Source organism: Capricornis sumatraensis, chromosome 1 (assembly GCF_032405125.1).
Source record: "Capricornis sumatraensis isolate serow.1 chromosome 1, serow.2, whole genome shotgun sequence".
Classification (NCBI taxonomy): domain Eukaryota; kingdom Metazoa; phylum Chordata; class Mammalia; order Artiodactyla; family Bovidae; genus Capricornis; species Capricornis sumatraensis.
This window is the reverse complement of record NC_091069.1, coordinates 86,185,264-86,198,476: the sequence shown is the minus strand read 5'-3', so window position 1 is coordinate 86,198,476 and position 13,213 is coordinate 86,185,264.

Sequence of the window (13,213 nt, the reverse complement as noted above, 5' to 3'; positions counted from 1 at the left end):
AGCGCCTTGAAAAATAGGTGGTTACCTTAGAAAACTAACTGAGACTAAGCAAGAGAACATAGAGAAGATATTTTGATCAGGTTCAATTAATGCACTTGTATCTATAGAGGAAGCCTCTGGTAGCCCCAAGAGTGAGCTATTTTTCTATTAGTCCCTGCCATGGGAGAAAAACTAAGAAGTGTCAGCGGAAACCTCCCATCTATTTAGGGGGCAGAGAGCAACAAGCCACTGTATGCAAACAAGTGCAGACTCAAATATTCTAGTCCGTTGCCATTAAGTGTAATCCTGGGACCAGCAGCACCAAGCCTCACTCTGGAGCTGCTGAGTTGGAATCTTCATTTTAATGAAATGTAGATAGTTTGTGTGCGCATTTGGTGTGTGAGAAGCACTGGCCAAAGGTGTTGATCTCAGTCTTTTAAATCACAGACTCATTTTAAAATCTCCTGTGACTTATGAACACTTATGAAAACATGAAGGGAGAATTACACAAAACTCTTTTGCTTTCAATTTCAGGGTTCCCCCGAATGCTAATCTGTTATTGATGAGGAAGTCCTAAGTAAAACCTCCAGTCATAGTGTCAGAGGGGCTGCTGAGTGTCAGCCAGAAGAGTTAGGGGAGGATTCTTTGAGGAGGCAGAGCTTAAGTAAGTTTTGAAACATTACAGAGACTGACCAGGGAGAGGAGTCAATAAGGACATTTCAGGTGGGAGAAATGCCTGGGTAAATCGGTCCAGAAGAGAAAAACAACATACATGCATTTCTACACAGAGTAAGGGGAAGCTCAATGAGGAGACTGTAGTTTGACAGCAGGGTTTCCTTGCAATTCATTTTCACTGTCTGGACCTCTAAGAAAATGAAACTGGACTGTGGGTTCGGTGGCTCTTCCACTTGTGGGGGGGCACCAGGAACCCTCTAACATGTGGTTCTGTTAATATGTAAGACCTCATTTCCAATGCTTGGTTCTCCCTCTTGGTGGACCTTGGCCACACGGCCCCCAGGCTTTTCCAGGAACTCCACCATGCATGGGGCACTCCATCTGCCTGGGTACTTCTTCCTCAGGTAACCGAAAGGGTCCTTTAAAGTCTTTATTCAAATGAGACTTCAGCAGAGACTCTGTCCCTCTAGAATAGCAGCCTCACCCACCTTCCCTTTCCTTGCTCAAACCAGGAAGAATTTCATTACTTGACATTACATTATATTTATTTATAGATTCATTTACGGCCTTTTTTCTCTAATGTATTCTCTTTGTTTGCTATTGTAGCTTACATACCTAAAATGGGGCCTGGCACATAGTTCAGTTCAGTTCAGTTCAGTCGCTCAGTTGTGTCCGACTCTTTGCGACCCCATGAATCGCAGCACACCACGCCTCACTGTCTATCACCCAACTCCCAGAGTTCACCCAAATTCATGTGCATCGAGTTGGTGATGCCATCCAGCCATCTCATTCTCTGTTGTCCCCTTCTCCTCCTGCCCCCAATCCCTCCCAGCATCAGGGTCTTTTCCAGTCAGTCAACTCTTCGCATGAGGTGGCCAAAGTATTGGAGTTTCAGCTTCAACATCAGTCCTTCCAGTGAACACCCAGGACTGATCTCCTTTACAATGGACTGGTTGGATCTCCTTGCTGTCCAAGGGACTCTCAAGAGTCTTCTCCAACACCATAGTTCAAAAGCATCAATTCTTTGGCATTCAGCTTTCTTCACAGTCCAACTCTCACATCCATACATGACTATTGGAAAAACCATAGCCTTGACTAGACGGACTTTTGTTGGCAAAGTAATGTCTCTGCTTTTCAACATGCTATCTAGGTTGGTGATAACTTTTCTTCCAAGGTTTAAGCATCTTTTCATTTCATGGCTTAATCACCATCAGCAGTGATTTTGGAGCCCCAAAAAATAAAGTCTGACACTGTTTCCACTGTTTCCCCATCTATTTCCCACGAAGTGATGGGACCAGATGCCATGATCTTCATTTTCTGAATGTTGAGCTTTAAGCCAACTTTTCACTCTCCTCTTTCACTTTCATCAAGAGGCTTTTTAGCTCCTCTTCACTTTCTGCCATAAGGGTGGTGTCATCTGCATATCTGAGGTTATTGATATTTCTCCCAGCAATCTTGATTCCAGCTTGTGCTTCTTCCAGTCCAGCGTTTCTCATGATGTACTCTGCATAGAAGTTAAATAAGCAGGGTGACAATATACAGCCTTGATGTACTCCTTTTCCTATTTGAAACCAGTCTGTTGTTCCATGTCCAGTTCTAACTGTTGCTTCCTGACCTGCATAGGTTTCTCAAGAGGCCAGTCAGGTGGTCTGGTATTCCCATCTCGTTCAGGATTTTCCACAGTTTATTGTGATCTACACAGTCAAAGGCTTTGGTATAGTCAAGAAAGCAGAAATAGATGTTTTTCTGGAACTCTCTTGCTTTTCCCATGATCCAGCGGATGTTGGCAATTTGATCTCTGGGTACTCAATAAATATATATTGAATAAGTGACCCCTTGACTACAACCAGTGAAGAATGTAAAAGCCGTGTTCACAAACTCCATAGCTCCACAAATAATAATGTATGAAACATTCCTGAAATATACCACACATATGCTGAGACTGTTTTCAACCACTTTTCTTTAGTCTAGCTGAACAAGAAATACTAAACACATGGAACATTTTAAGTCCTGAAATTCAAACATTTAAAAGCAAGGCTTACAAAAAATGTCTTTATAGTCCATGTATAATACATAACTATTTCTCTTGTAGCAAAGCTGAAACACGCTGGTGTGTACTCAGCTGGGGTTTTCCTCCCAAATGCCACATTCAGACTGAATTCATATGTACTGTATGGTCTCGATTATCCCAAGTTTGATTTAAGGAAAAATGTAAGAGAAACTGAAAGTTTAGAACATTTTGAACAAGTATGTCCTTATACTTGGAGGATTCCTCTCCTTGCTACCCAAATAGAATTGCACCAGTCCTGGAAATAAAGTTGATCTGTGCTAATGAATTTGACTGAACAGCTGCCAAAAATTAAGGAATTTTCTAACCAGTGATTTCCCCGTAAATAAAGAACGTCAGGTCACATCTTGGTTAGGAGATTTCAGTTTCACCTAATCAAATGCAGCAGGAAATGGTATGTATGAGACAGTGTGAGCATGCAGACTACAGTCCTAGCATACAGCTCTGAGCAGGTTAGACAGTGAACCACCAAATCCTAGGACTCTTGGCATTTGAATTAGCTTTTGAACTCAGGCAGCACCGATTTTATCTGCGGATAAGACCTTCAAATATAGATGCATACTCGGTTTTGATTGTTGATTGGAAACCAGTGACTAATAAATAGCATTACCTAACGCTGCAGATGGTGATTAAGCCATGACATTAAAAGATGCTTACTCCTTGGAATGAAAGTTATGACCAAACTAGACAGGATATTAAAAAGCAGAGATATGACTTTGCCAACAAAAGGCCATCTAGTCAAGGCTATGGTTTTTCCAGTAGTCATGTATGGATGTGAGAGTTGGACTGTGAGGAAATCTGAGTGCCAAAGAATTGATGCTTTTGAACTGTGGTGTTGGAGAAGACTCTTGAGAGTCCCTTGGACTGCAAGGAGATCCAATCAGTCCATCCTAAAGGAAATCAATACTGAATATTCATTGGAAGGACTGATGCTGAAGCTGAACCTCTAATGCTTTGGCTACCTCATGTGAAGAATTGACTCACTGGGAAAGAACCTGATGCTGGGAAGGATTGAGGGCAGGAGGAGAAGGGGACGACAGAGGATGAGATGGCTAGATGGCATCACCGACTCGATGCACATGAATTTGGGTGAACTCCAGGAGCTGGTGATGGACAGGGAGGCCTGGCGTGCTGTGATTCATGGGGTTGCAAAGAGTTGGACATGAGTTGGACATGACTGAGCAACTGAACTGAACTGAACTGAATACTTAAATGGTCTTCTAGCCTTCAAAAAAGAATAAGAAAAACACTTTGACATTCATCTCTTTTCTTTCTTATCTTAGGTTGTTTGTCCATGTTGGGTAGGTGAGGCCCTTAGGACTGATTTACGCTTTGTCTCTTTCCAGAAGACATTCAAGGCAACTTAAAAGGCTTCTGTGTGTGATGAGGAGTCATTCCTATTATGTTCTTTGTGACAGGTTCTTTCTCTGAATAGCTGTATGTCTCCCTCCTTAGATTCTTTCAAATCTTTGCTTAAATCTTAGCTCCCCAGAGGCCTTCAACATGTCCTATATATATATATATCGGCCTTCCATCTCCAAACATTCTGCACCTGCAGATTCAACTAACTATGGATTGAAAATATTCTGCTTCCCTGCATGCATGTGTGCTAAGTCGCTTCAGTCGTGTCCGACTCTTTGCGACTCTAAGGACTGGTAGCCCATCAGGCTCCTCTGCCCATGGGATTCTCCAGGCAAGAATACTGGAGTGGGTTGCCATGCCCTCCTCTAGGGGACCTTCCTGACCCAAGGATCAAACCTGTGTCTCCTGAATTGCAGGGGGATTCTTTACCACTGAGCCGCCAGGGAAGTCCATTCTGCTGTCCTAGAGAGTTCCAATAAGTGAAACTTTAATTTTCCATAAACTGGCAACTATTTACATAGCGTTTATGTTTTCTTAGGTATTACCAGTAATCTATAGATGATTTAAAGCATACAGGAGGATGTGTACTGGTTATATACAAATAATATGCCGCTTTATATAAAGAACTTGAGCATCCTGTGATTTTGGGATATTCAGGGAGAACTGAAACTAATACCTAGGACTGACTGTATAAAATATCACTAATGGCCCTTTCTATCTCTTTACCCCTCTTGACTCATAGCACTTACCATTCAACATATTGTATATTTCTTGATTATCTCTTCTACCCAACCTCACTAGAATATAAGCTCCGTGAGGGTGAAAACTTTGCTTGTTTTATTCACTGCTGCACCCCAACAATTTGATCAGTGTTTGGCACATAGTAGGGACTTAATAAATATTTGTTGACTGAGTAAATGCATACCTTCTCAAAACTTAGTACAAATACCTGGCACGTGATAAGTATTTGTTGAATAAAACAATGCTTTATTGAATGAACTAGAGAAAGGTGTGTGATTCATTCAAGGTCATGCAGACAGTGATAACTTGGCTTGTATAGATTTCAGAGAGGCCTGGCGAGCTACAGACCATGGGATTGCAAAGAGCTGGATACAACTTAGCAACTGAACAACAACAACATAGATTTCAATCCCTGCTAGTTCTTTCTCTGGTGTCTCTTCATTTGAATACCAGGTAGCTCATCCAAACTATTGTATTGTCAGAGTTTCTTTTTCCATCCAATTTGGTACCTGCCAAATGAATATTGTACGGCTATGATAATGATTATAAAGTGAGTAGAAAGTAACATTTTGTGTGTTAATGTTCCTGGCTAGTAAGAAAATGAAAAAAGAGCGAGGAAGAGAGAGGTCTTCAATGATGCCTCCATTTCTCCTGCTTCCCTACATGCAGTCAGGAACTTACGTGGAAGGACAGGTACCCATATACCTCTCCCCAGCACAGGCGCTAAACATACTCCTGCCCTCCAGGGACTTGACGTCCTCACCGTCCCTGTCTTTCTTCTATCATCTTCCTTATTTTACACAGTGTCACAAGTCCTGTGCATAAAGGCAGACCAACTTCTAGAGGTTTATCGCAGGTCACTGAATTTGGACTCCCACACAGAAAACCAGGAAATCTGCCGTGGGGGACACCCAGGACTCTCCTTGCTTACTTCACAGAGAACATTCCATCAGGACATTTGAAAACCACAGCTGACAATAACCTCTTTTAGGACCCCGAGGTCACTGAGGCTCAAGCTCAGGGCCGTTTGCCACACCTCACTCTGCTGATGGACTGGACTCATTAGCACATCTCTCCCACCTGCTGTTGTGGATGCTCTGAAGCCCAGTCATTAGAGTTTGTCCTCAACCTTCTACAAACATTGTTCCTTGAAGAGGATAATAATAGATAGATGCAGCCTTGAGAGTGCTTTGAGCTGCCTGACTGCCGACTGAACTGGAGCAGGAGGAAAGGAGAGCTTTTTCACACATTCAACATGAGTTTATTGGGGGTCCAGCCTGTGCCAAGGAACTGGGCCAATAACGTTGGCACTGCTCTCAAGCTGACCTATATTTCCTTCATCTTTCCAAACCTGCCTGAGTGAATATGAAAACTGTTCTAAAGGCCTTCACTTTAACATTCCTGGGACATCTAGATGCCCTTGACTGGGGTCCAGTCATTTGTCTGGCAGAAGTACATGTTATGCAAATTAGGCACCCACACAAGAGTCAACACGTGGTGCCCCTATGCTTTGTACCTAATCCCAGAAATGCTGTGAGACTTACACAAGCGAACACTGGATGCTGAGCTTTCTCAAAGGTAGCCGTCACCTTTGTGGTGATGGTTTAGTCACTAAGCTGTGTCCAGCTCTCCCGGTCCCATGGACTTACCCTGCCAGGCTCCTCTGTCCATGGGATTTCCCAGGCAAGAATACTGGAGTGGGTGCCATTTCTTTCTCCAGGGGATCTGCCCTACCCAGGGATTGAACCTGGGTCTCCTGCATTGGCAGGCAGATTCTTTACCCCTGAGCCACCAGGGAAGCCCAATCTCTGTTCCTAGAGTGGTCTAAGACTTCCTTTTTGGTTTGTAAAGTCCTATTTTAAATTGTTTCAAATTGTGAACCTGTCTAGAAAGCAAAGATGAGAGTTGTGAGCATCGTTTCATTATGTTGTAACTCTGAGGACCTGCTGCATAAGACTGCTTGTTAGGGAATATGACCTTACATGCTTATTGTTATGCAACTTGTTCGTGTTGAACACAAGAGTGTAGGTCTCTGTGACAGGTACAAAGAAGAATATGCCCCCTACACTCGTTACCCTCCAGGGTTCTTGGCTTCCTTAATCAATAGAAATTGATCAGAGGCCACACAAGAAATTCAGGCAAGGCTTTATTGGGGTGAGAACAAACAGTGGATTCCCTTGCTTGCTTGCTTCTCTTGGAGGCGGGGGAGGTAGCAAGTTGTTCCTACGTTGCGGGAGGGCAGTAGCTGGTTCAGGAGTCCTGCCAGAAGGTGGCCTAGGTGGTTTACCCACCTCTTAGGTGGTGGTGTGTGTAGGGGGCATGTGCTTTGGGTTCTTCAGAAGCGGCAGTTGGGTGTTTTGGTCTCTTTGTATCTTTTGTCCAAAATTTGCTGCAACTGCAGGGTTATTTTTGGTCCCATACTGTTTCTTTGTATTTTGTTGCTTCGGGTGCTGCGGGCATATTTTGCCTCTAGGTGCAAAGCATTGCAGCACTGCAACAAAGGGTCCTCCACCCCAGCCCTGGCTCACAATTTAGCTTAAAATTTTGTAGAGGTGATAAAGCAAGTACACAAGTAACTATAATACAAGACAGTATATGATAAATGTCATCAACTCTATGATATTTTCCAAGCGCCAAATAGGGTTGTGGAAAATTCTGAAAGAGATGGGAATACCAGACCACCTGACCTGCCTCTTGAGAAACCTATATGCAGGTCAGGAAGCAACAGTTAGAACTGGACGTGGAACAACAGACTGGTTCCAAATAGGAAAAGGAGTACCTCAAGGCGGTATAATGTCACCCTGCTTATTTAACTTATATGCAGAGTACATCCAGAGAAGGCGATGGTATCCCACTCCAGTACTCTTGCCTGGAAAATCCCATGGATGGAGGAGCCTGGTAGGTTGCAGTCCATGGAGTCGCTAAGAGTCAGACACGACTGAGTGACTTCACTTTCACTTTTCACTTTCATGCATTGGAGAAGGAAATGGCAACCCACTCCAGTGTTCTTGCCTGGAGAATCCCAGGGACGGGGGAGCCTGGTGGGCTGCCGTCTATAGGATCACACAGAGTCGGACATGGCTGAAGCGACTTAGCAGCTTAGCAGCAGAGTATATCATGAGAAACACTGGGCTGGAAGAAGCACAGATGGAATCAAGATTGCCGGGAGAAATATCAATAACCTCAGATATGCAGATGACACCACCCTTATGGCAGAAAGTGAAGAGGAACTCAAAAGCCTCTTGTTGAAAGTGAAAGTGGAGAGTGAGAAAGTTGGCTTAAAGCTCAACATTCAGAAAACGAAGATCATGGCATCTGGTCCCATCATTTCATGGGAAATAGATGGGGAAACAGTGGAAACAGTGTCAGACTTTATTTTGGGGGGCTCCAAAATCACTGCAGATGGTGACTGCAGCCATGAAATGAAAAGACACTTAATCCTTGGAAGGTGGTGCATATTAAAAAGTAAAGATATTACTTTGCCAACAAAGGTCCATCTAGTCAAGGCTATGGTTTTTCCAGTAGTCATGTATGGATGTGAGAGTTGGACTGTGAAGAAAGCTGAGTGCCAAAGAATTGATGCTTTTGAACTGTGGTGTTGGAGAAGACTCTTGAGAGTCCCTTGGACAGCAAGGAGATCCAATCAGTCATCCTAAAGGAGACCAGTCCTGGGTGTTTATTGGAAGGACTGATGCTGAAGCTGAAACTCCAATACTTTGGCCACCTCATGCGGAGAGTTGACTCATTGGAAAAGATTCTGATGTTGGGAGGGATTAGGGGCAGGAGGAGAAGGGGACAACAGAGGATGAGATGGGCTGGATGGCATCACCAACTCGATGCACATGAGTTTGGGTGAACTCTAGGAGTTGGTGATGGACAGGGAGGCCTGGCGTGCTGTGATTCATGGGGCTGCAAAGAGTCAGACATGACTGAGCAACTGAACTGAACTGAACTGATTTTGCTATGTTATCCAACAATGGGATAATATGTATTTAAACTGAGATCATCTGGATTATCTGGGTGAACAGTCAGTAATACTGCTATTTCACTCTACGTTAGTGGTTTTAAAGTTCTTTCCTTTTTAAATAGAATTGTAAGAAGGACCTTGGCATATGTCATAGGCAAAAGTGTAGTTGTTCTGGTTGAGCTACAGTGAGCAGTCCCTCCCCTCTCAGTCCTCTACCGTTTCACTAAAGAGTTACTTGAAACTCCCTCCTGACTCTTATGGGCTCCAAGAAACACAGTGGAAACTATGGAGAGATGATGAGTAAGAAGTAAGAGATTGCTTCTGGTTGGACTGATCAGGTGGCCTGCTGGAGGCGGCAGCGTTTAAAGTCGGTCTACGTACAAAGTGATCATTAGACTTTGGATTGTATAGTACTGGGTCATGTGGTCTGGGTGCATCTACCCTGGGCATATATCTTCATGACTTGTGAAACAGCCTTCATAGACAGTGTGAGGGACGATCCCACACTTTGATCCCCTCATGGTCATGTGCACTCTGCCCCTCCAAAAAATTACTGAGTTTCATGGTGGTGAAGGATCTGAAGTTCATTTCAGGCCTCCTCTGACCTTTCCCTTGCTCTTCCTCCTTTTCCTCTAAGGAAACTTTATGCTGTTCCTTTGTCATCTCAGGGGCCCAGCTTTTCTGGATATTTGTCCTTTGCCAGCAGCAACACTTACAATGGAATCTAATATTTATTTCTTTAGCATTGGACCCCAGAAGCAGATACGCATTTCAAGGCAATAATGATGAAACTACCACCCTCAGGAAATGCTGTGCTCTCTTTCAGGGAGGGCAGGCTTGGGAGGAAAGACCCACTCAGGAGCTGTAGAACCAGTGATCTAGAACCCTAGTCCTTCTGCATAGCTAATTATGACTAATTGAAGTTTTATTGCACCTTGGAGTATAGTTGGACTTCCCTGGTAGCTGCTCAGCAGTAAAGACTCTGCCAGAGATACAAGAGACATAGGAGACTCAGGTTCAGTCCCTGGGTCAGGAAGATCCCGTGGAGGAGGGCATGCAACCCACTCCAGTATTCTTGCCTGGAGAATCCCATGGACAGTAGAGCTTGGCCGGCTACAGTCCATAGCATCGCAAAGAGTCAGACATGACTGCAGGGATATAGCATGCATGCATGCACGCACACATGCATGGAATAGAGTTAACCTTGCTTGGGAGGTGGGTTGCCTACTCCAAGCTTCATGTTGTCTTGCAATATCCAAATGTTAGGATTTGGAAGAATGACCAAATCTCAGACACCATTCTCTTCCTTAATTGCTTTGTTATCTCTTGTCAGGCTAAGGCCCTGGTTAGCTTTAAGACAGGCCTGGGACCTGGGAACCTTTGTTGCAGGGCTGCCCTGATTGTACCTTGACATACCTCTCCTTGAGGAACAAAATACAAGGAAGCTGTAGGGGACTAAAAATAACTGCGTGCAGGTGCAGATGGGGCAAATTCTGGACCCAAAAGATACAAAGAGACCAAAAAACCCAACTGCCACTTTTGAGGAGCCGGGAGAAAAATAGAGCAAAAGCAGCTACTGAGCATGGCCTCTGCACTTAAAACCTTACCAAGGGGTGGGCAACACACCTAAGCTGTCCTTCTGCCCAACCCCTGGACACATCCCTGTCTTCCCCTCTTATAAGGAACAAGCTTGCCCCCCTCGGGGAGTGAGCAAGCAAGGGAACCTGTTGTCTGTTTTCATTGCCCCCTCCTGGAGCAGAGGCCTCCATAAAACCTTGCCTGAATTTCTTTTCTGGCCTCTAGTCAATTTCTATGGATTGGGGAAGGCCAAGAACCCTGGTGGGTAGCTATAAAGGGAAGCAGGGTTTCCACAGAAAGATGGAAGTCATACCCAGTCTTACAGGTTTGTGAGAACTGTGCAGAAAATTCAATTCGATTAAAAAAATATACTTGTTGAAATTTTTTTTAAAGCAGTCTTAGGTTCACAGCAAAACTGAGCAGAAAGTACATAGAGTTTCCATATACCATCTGCCCCCCAATACATACAGCCTCCCCCACTATCCAGGTGGTGCAGCAGAGCAGTATATTTGTTAGAATCAGTGAGTCTACATTGACACATCATTATCAGCAGTCTACAGGGTGCATTAGAGTTCATTCTTGATAGGTGCATTCTGTGGGTATGGACAAGCATGATGACCTGAATCCACTATGATAGTATCATAAACAATAGTTTCACTGCCTTAAAAATCGTCTGTGGTTCACCTATTCATCCTTCTCTTCTCCCTTTTTCCTGGCAACCAGTGATCTTTTTGCTGTCTCCATAGTTTTACCTTTTTCAGAACGTTCTATAGTTGGCATGCTAGCCTTTTCAGATTGGCTTCTTTCACTTTGTAATATAAAGTTTTCTCCATGGCTTGATAGCACATGTACTTTTAGCACTAAATAATACTGCATTGTCTGGATATACCACAGTTTATCCATTTGCCTACTGAATGTATGTTGAGTTTTTACTCTGATTAAAGCATTAAGCTATATTCAATTAGAGCATATAATAACATAAGACATACATCATTCTGTTGTTCAACAGCTAGTTTACAGCCGATTCAAGTCTTTCGTTAAGGGCTGGACTAGAGCAAAGATGTTACAAGGAAAGAGAGCCTCCAGTTGGTTAAATTGCAGGCTTCTCAAAGAGAAAACACGTGAGGAGGAACTAGAAGAATGGGTAGGATTCCAAAGTTGTTATGGACTGAATTGTGCCCCCATATGTTGATGTCCTAACACCCAAATCTCAGAATGTGACAGTATTTTGAGATGGGTCCTTCAAAGAGGTCATTAGGTTAAATGAGATATCATATGGTTGGATCCTAATCCAATATGACTGCTGCTGCTGCTGTTGCTGCTAAGTAGCTTCAGTCGTGTCCAACTCTGTGCGACCCCATAGACGTCAGCCCACCAGGCTCCCCCGTCCCTGGGATTCTCCAGGCAAGAACACTGGAGTGGGTTGCCATTTCCTTCTCCAATGCATGAAAGTGAGAAGTGAAAGTGAAGTTGCTCAGTCGTGTCCAACTCTTAGTGACTCCATGGACTGCAGGCTCCTCCATCCATGGGATTTTCCAGGCAAGAGTACTGGAGTGGGGTGCCATTGCCTTCTCCATCCAACATGACTGGTGTCCTTCAAAGAGGAAAAGACAGGGACCACACACAGAACAAAGGCCCTCTGAAGACACAGTAGGACAGCAGCCATCTGCCGAACAGGGAGAGAGGCCTTGGGAGAAAGCAACCCTGCCTGCATCTTGATCTTGGACTTCCAGACTCTAAGATGTAAGAAAACAGCTGCATGTTTTTTTAAGCCACCCAAGCTGGGGTGTTTTCTTATAGCAGCGCCAACAAACTAATACAAACGTGAAGACGGGAAGGAGGTTAATTCAACAGTGAGAATGGCGTGAGAGAGGAGCAAAGGGGAACCTGGCCGAGTTCAAGAACATGATGGACCCAAGGTTGGTTGGCTGTTGGGAGCTATGTTACCAGGCTGCGGTTGACCTTGGGGTAGCCAGCAACAGGGCATGAAGGTGCCAAGGTGGGATGGGCCCTGAGATTTCCCTTACAAGTTCAGCTAGCAGGGTGACAGTGCCTTAGTCATAGCAAGGGTTTGTTTTCCACAAGTGTCTTTAAAATGCATTGGCTTGCTTCTTTTTACCCTTGTTTTCAGCACACAATGGTTTTAATATGCTGAATCTGCAATACTAAAAAGCATGTTTTGACAGAGAAACACTGGCTAAGATGATTCTGAGATGTTTCTCATCGTTGGGTGAGCACCTGGCCTTTCCTGGCATTCTTCCTCAAAGCAATCTCTAAGCAACTCTCTAAACAGTGCTACAGACATGTCTGATTGATTCCAAGAACATCAGAATTTTATGAGACCTTAGAAGTCACTAGTTCTGCCCTCCTGTTTCATAGTAGAGGAAATGGAAGCCTAGAAAAAGTTGAAGATTTTCTCAGAATCATCCACTCAGTGGCAAAGGCTTCTAAGTCCAGAAGAGTTGCTGTTGTTTCTATTATTATTATTATTATTACTTTTTGCTAAATAATTTTTATTTTATCTGGACAAAGAGGCCCATCCTGCAAGGATCAGGATGGGAGAGAGCTATGAATTATGTCTTTGGGGGGATCCATGGCGTCAAGATGAAAATTGTGTGCTTTGGAGTCGGATACCTGGGTTCAAACACCAGCTCTTCATTAGCTAGCCATGTGACACGGGGCTACTGCTTAAGTTCTCTAAAACTTAGAGCTTTATCTATAAGAACAGTGGTGGAAGGGGAAGTTAGTATAGAAGTCATTGTGAATCAAGATTAAGTGAGACAGTTCTTATGAATGTGACTGACATTATCAAACCTCAAAAAAAAAGTATAAACTTCAAAAGG